Source organism: Chiloscyllium plagiosum, unplaced genomic scaffold (genome assembly GCF_037043375.1).
Source record: "Chiloscyllium plagiosum isolate Xiang-an unplaced genomic scaffold, Cpla_swu_hap1 HiC_scaffold_42, whole genome shotgun sequence".
Lineage (NCBI taxonomy): Eukaryota > Metazoa > Chordata > Chondrichthyes > Orectolobiformes > Hemiscylliidae > Chiloscyllium > Chiloscyllium plagiosum.
In genome coordinates this window covers 42199264-42205020 of record NW_028270180.1, presented here as the reverse complement: position 1 = coordinate 42205020, position 5757 = coordinate 42199264, and the positions used below count along the sequence as shown (strand labels likewise).

The 5757-nt window shown below is 44.5% G+C and overlaps 1 non-coding gene across 1 annotated transcript; it reads right to left on the bottom strand.

The window, feature by feature from the left end:
- Positions 1–3635: 3635 nt before the first annotated feature.
- trnah-gug (transfer RNA histidin (anticodon GUG)) lies at positions 3636–3707 on the bottom strand. The gene has a single exon. It is a non-coding gene; the product is annotated as a tRNA-His (tRNA).
- Between the last annotated feature and the right edge of the window lie 2050 nt (positions 3708–5757).

Here is a 5757-nt window from a genome sequence, read left to right as displayed (position 1 = left end):
ACGCGTTAAACTCTGGGCCACTTAAGTCCATGGAAAAGGGGCTCACATATAACCACATCAAGATTACATATGGTGCACCTCGGGGAGAAGAAATTCCCTGAGCAGAATCGAATCCACACCATTATGTTTCTTCTTTCAGCGGAATAATAGTATCAGCAAAATCCAAGGAATTGACCTCGTCCTTGGAAGGAATACCCTGTCCTTGATTTATTCCGAGTCGGTACTGTCTCAGAATGAACCAGCAAACATGTAATTCCCGTCACATTCATACATTTAGTCTTGACGCATAATTTCTTCAGACAGTTTCTCTCAGACGTGAAGAAGTATATACGGAGAGAGAAGTGAAGGTGATGTTTTAGATCGAAGGACTTTCTCAAATGGATGAACCTCAAGTGGGTAAAATTCCCGGAAATGCGGTGTTGTTCGTTTCATATTATTAATTTTGCTGCAACTTCACTTTGTTCACTGGAATGATCGGAAGTGAATTGCATTTACATGATTGAAATGTTTAATGTTGTATTGAATTTTGCTCCGAATTCATTCCAGCTTAAAGAAAATACTGATGAGAAAACAGAAGGTTAAATTACAAAACAAGATGCCAGTTTTGATGCTCAGTTACGTTGGCAGGTTTCAGTGGGTATCAAATGAACCCAACATCATGGCGATTGTCGTCCCACCTTTAAACCATGGGATTAAAGCACGAAATCGATCTCTAAGAGACGGGTCACTTCCTATTCATTATGGAATTTCTTTCCTTGATAATATACAAACTCTGCTCAGTTCCATTTGTAATGCTTCATGTGAAATATTAATAGAAATCTTTCAAAACTCTGAGGTATTTTTTTTTCCTGAATCTCAGCTGCATACGTTTGCGATATTTCTTTATATCTGAAGTCGTCCAAATTAGACATTGTTTCCTCGCACCTTCCACCCCCACATCCCACTTTTACACTTTTGCCCAGCCACAGGTTGTCTCTCTCCTGGAAAAAACTCACTGCTTGTGTGTCTCTAAATGTGCCTTTCCAAATATTTTGGAAACGGATTCTCTGAGTGACAGAAATTCTGCTCCCATCATTTCTTTGTCCTACATCGATGGTATTGAAAGCCTGACATTCAGAAATATACGAACTTGAAATAGTGAATTTACCACCTATTTACTCTCTCCAAACCTCACATACTCTGGAAAACTTGCATTCGGTTTTTCTTGGTTCAGTTTCAAGTTTTCCAAAACACAAATAACTAAAATGCCATCCCCACTAAACGCCGTCAGCATCATCTCTAATGCCTTAGCTCCCCAGTAAAAGCTGGCAGTGTCCTCTCTGATAGAAGCACAGGTTCTCTACAAGGCAGAAAGTACAATTCAGCCAATCGAGTCTGCAGGGACACTGAACAGCATCTCAACCAGACCTAGCTCCCCTCTTTATCACTGCAGGCCTCTGGCTTGTGATTTTAAATAAACCTGCTGCAATAAAACCTGGCATCGTGTGACTGCTGACCTTATCACTGCGTTACCCATGGCTAATTCACTTAACTTACTGAATTCACTCCCTGGACACATCAGCGCAATTCAGCATTGCCAATCCACCTAACCTATAGACTTAACAGCAGTGCGACCCCTGAGCAAATGTACCATCACATTGAACACTATCTGTATCATGTGTAATGGCTTTACACACTGGTAATTCCGCCTAGTGAAAGCAAGCTGCCCCCGTCAACCCGAATTCAAAGCATTCAAACGCGGTTCGACGCTGTACATCCTCATTAGTGTTGCCGGAAATGTTTCTGCAATCGGATCTGAGTGAGTTTACTCTTTTTTACTTACTCAGATTCCTGCTATAAGTAAACAGATCAGTCAGGAACAACTCTATATAACGGTTTTCATTGCAACACAATCACAATGTGCAGTTTGCAGAATTACGTGCTTGCACTTTCACTGACGCTCTTTGCCCCAGGGGCTGCAGTCCTTCCCCAGCTGATTAAGACAGCACTGCCCTTGCTGTGAAATATCCAATCGAGAATGGAAGGCCAGGCATTAATAACCTTCAGTGGGGAACAGAGCTACAGGTTTAAAACTTTCACGATGCCCCCAGCGGAGATTTGAGCCCTGTGACAGGAGGGGACACGAACCACGACACTGTGGAGGACAAAAACATCGAAGGAAGCCCTTCAGCCTGTTGTGGCTGCACTTGTCCAACATAGCCGCTTAACGACCTGAATCAAGTTTTTCATTGTTTATATGTTTTGGCATCACAAATTAACATCTCAATTTTTTTCAGGTTGGAATGGTTTCCACCTCTCTGACCCTTTCCGCACATCTACTCAAAACTTTCTGCCTTTTCCCGAAATCTCTTGGCCCCAGTGTTCGATCCCCCCATCAATAACAAACGCTTTTTTCAGTCTATCTTATCCATATCACGCATTATTTTGTACATCTCAGTCATATCTTCTCCAATCTCCTCTGCTCAGCGACAAACAACCCCAGTCTGTCCAATCTCTCCTCATAACTGAAACTCTTCAGCCCAGACAATATCCCATTGAACCTCTCCTGCAACGTTCCAAGTGCGATCACACCATTGCTATACTGTGAATTGCAGAGCTGCACACAGTAATCGAGCGAGAGCCGAATTAACTTTTTTTTTCTATTCTGTTACAGTATGAGGGCGTCGCTGTCTCGGCAGTATTGATTGTGATCCCTAATTGCACAGTGGGCAGTTGACACTCAACCGTATTGCAGTGAGTCTGGAGTCACATTGAGGCCAGACCAGGTAAGAATGGCAGGTTCCTTCCTCAAAGGACGTCAGTGAACCCGATGGTTTTGTTTTTTCAACAATTGACCATGGATTCGTAGGTGTTATTAGATTCGTAATTCCAGATATTTATTGAATCTCAATTCCAACACCTGGCATGGTTGGAGTCAAACCCGGGTCCCTGGTTCGTTTGCTTATTTTCTGAATTAACAGTCCAGTGGTAATAGTGCTCAGCCATTGCAGAAAACCCATGAAACTAATCTTTCTCAATGAAGTCACTTTTCCTCGATATTGTCTTGTGTCATTTTCCTGAGCTTGACTCCCAATAATCGCAAGTCCATATCAGTAAAAGCTGCTACCTGAGGATTGGCCTCACAACAGTGGTAACCAAAAGAAGCAACTGGTCTGCAGGTCCCTATGGTGGGGTTGGGGCACGTTCACCCAGCAACAGTGACCGCAGCAGCACAGAGTGAAGAGTATGAATGTGCGAGTCAGTGTTAGATTCTGCAGTGCCTTAATGAAATAGGAAATGACTCCACAACCACATGATGAAAGAGCAGCGCTCCCAAAACTAGTGCCCAGTTAAACCTGTTAGACTCTAACCTGGTGTTGTGTGATTTTTAACTTTGTACACCATAGTCGAACACTGGCATCTCGAAATTAATGAAATGGGGGTGTGGGACGGAAAGTTCGGAAAGTTCGGTTAGTGATCGAAGGAGGGAGAGAAATCTCTGAGAACGGGTGGATTTGAATTCGGACATATGAAACACAGAGATGTGAGCGAGCAGAATTTGAAGGGAAAAGATAATCACCTTTGGAGAAAATTACCATGTGAAAACAACTGATTCCTTCGTGTTTCTCCAAAACTGGGGCAGATAGAGCAATTAGTGCCGTGACTCGGATTCGAACCGAGGTTACTGCGGCCACAACGCAGAGTACTAACCACTATACGATCACGGCGTCCCACAGACGCGCACACGACCACCATGCAATAAGTACTGTATCATAGGAAATGTTAAGCAGCGCACCAAATGCACAATATCAGTGATGAGCGAACAGTGGCAGAAATGTGGGAACTCAGAATGGGCTGACGTTTAATATCGGTTCCCCCAGTGGCTGTGGTGATTCCATTATTTATATGCTGTATTCTGAGATAAATAGATTTCTCGAAAACATCAAAAACTCCGGGGGCAGTGCAGGTGTTGTTGAAATGTATGCTTCAATAGTAATGCAGTTTAACATCGGCTATTTCACCAGTTTCCCCACACAAGGCAGTAACCAACGCTGCCACATAGTCCCAATTCCCAGCCCCAGAATCAGAGGAATTGAGTAGCGCAGTCGCGAAGATCCAACTGGAAGTCGGGATGGGAATGAGGTCGCAGAGATACTCGAAAGCTCCAGTGACACAACCGGTGAATGCACGGTATTTCTATGACGGTTTAGAGGCGCAAGTAATTCCGAGGTTGGGAGTGCTCCTGTTAAAGGCGGGACAGAAGGGTAAATTTTTTCCCGTTTATAGCAATCGACAGTGCATCTTGCTGAGAGAGCTGAGTGCCACAACTGGAGCGAGGGCGGCTGGTTTGAAGTTTGAACTTGCTTCACTATCACCAACTTGCCTGGAATGAATTGCTTTCACCATTTTTATTTCCAATTGTTGAATATCTCCCTGCAGTCTGCGGCTTTCTTCCTCATTGTTAATTGCATGACTAACTGTTGTATGATCTGCACACTGCTAAATCACGGCCACTACAAGTAAATATGAATCATTGATCTATATGAGAAAACAGTGGAACTCACTGCAGGCATGATTCGTAGGTTTGCAGGCGACGCCAGAATTGTAGACAGTAAGGAAGATTATCGAAGTTTCAAAAGGATCTTCATCCAATGAGTCGTTGGACTGAAAAATGTAACATGGAGTTCAATCTGGATAAATAAGTTGCATTTTGGTACAACAACAAGTTGCGTAGTGTTGAAGAACACGGAAGCTCGGGGTGCAGGTGCATAATTCCTTGTAGTTTTCATCACCTACAGATAAGGTGGTTCAAAGGCATTTAACATACTTCCCTTCATTGTTCAGTCCTTCATGTATAGCTCGGGGTGCAGGTGCATAATTCCTTGTAGTTTTCATCACCTACAGATAAGATGGTTCAAAGGCATTTAACATACTTCCCTTCATTGTTCAGTCCTTCATGTATAGGAGTCGGGACGTTATGTTGAAGCTTTGCAGGACATTGATGAGGCCTCTTCTGCAGTATTTTGTCCAGTTCCAGTCGCCCAGTTGTAGGAATGATATTATTCAGCTGGAGCAGGTTCAAAAAAGTATGCACGCATGTTGCTGTGTGTGGAAGGTGTGAGTTATAATGAAAGGCTGGATAGGCTGAGACTATTTTCAGCTTCGAGATCGGGGTGCTGGAAAACCACAACAGGTAAGGCAGCATCCCAGGAGCAGGAGAATAATTTTTTTGCGCAAGTGTTCTTCATCAGGCTCTTCCCCGAAATGTCGATTCTCCCGCTCCTCAAATGCTGCATGACCTGTTGTGCATCCCAGCACAACACTCTGGATTCTGATCTCTCATCTGCAGTTCTCACTGTCTCCTAGTTGAGACTGTTTTCACTCGAGGTTAGGGGTTTGAACGGCGACCTGACAGAATTTGGGAGAAGATTTGTAGCTCGGATGCTCGTTGTTGTGGTTCTGTTCGCCGAGTGGGCGGCACGGTGGCACAGTGGTTAGCACTGCTGCCTCGCAGCGCCAGAGACCCGGGTTCAATTCTCCGACTCAGGCGACTGACTGTGTGGAGTTTGCACGTTCTCCCCGTGTCTGCGTGGGTTTCCTCCGGGGGCTCCGGTTTCCTCCCACAGTCCAAAGATGTGCAAGTCAGGTGAATTGGCCATGCTAAATTGCCCGTAGTGTTAGGTAAAGTGGTAAATGTAGGGGTAGGGGTATGGGTGGTTTACGCTTCGGCGGGTCGGTGGGGACTTGTTGGGCCGAAGGGCCTGTTTCCACACTGTA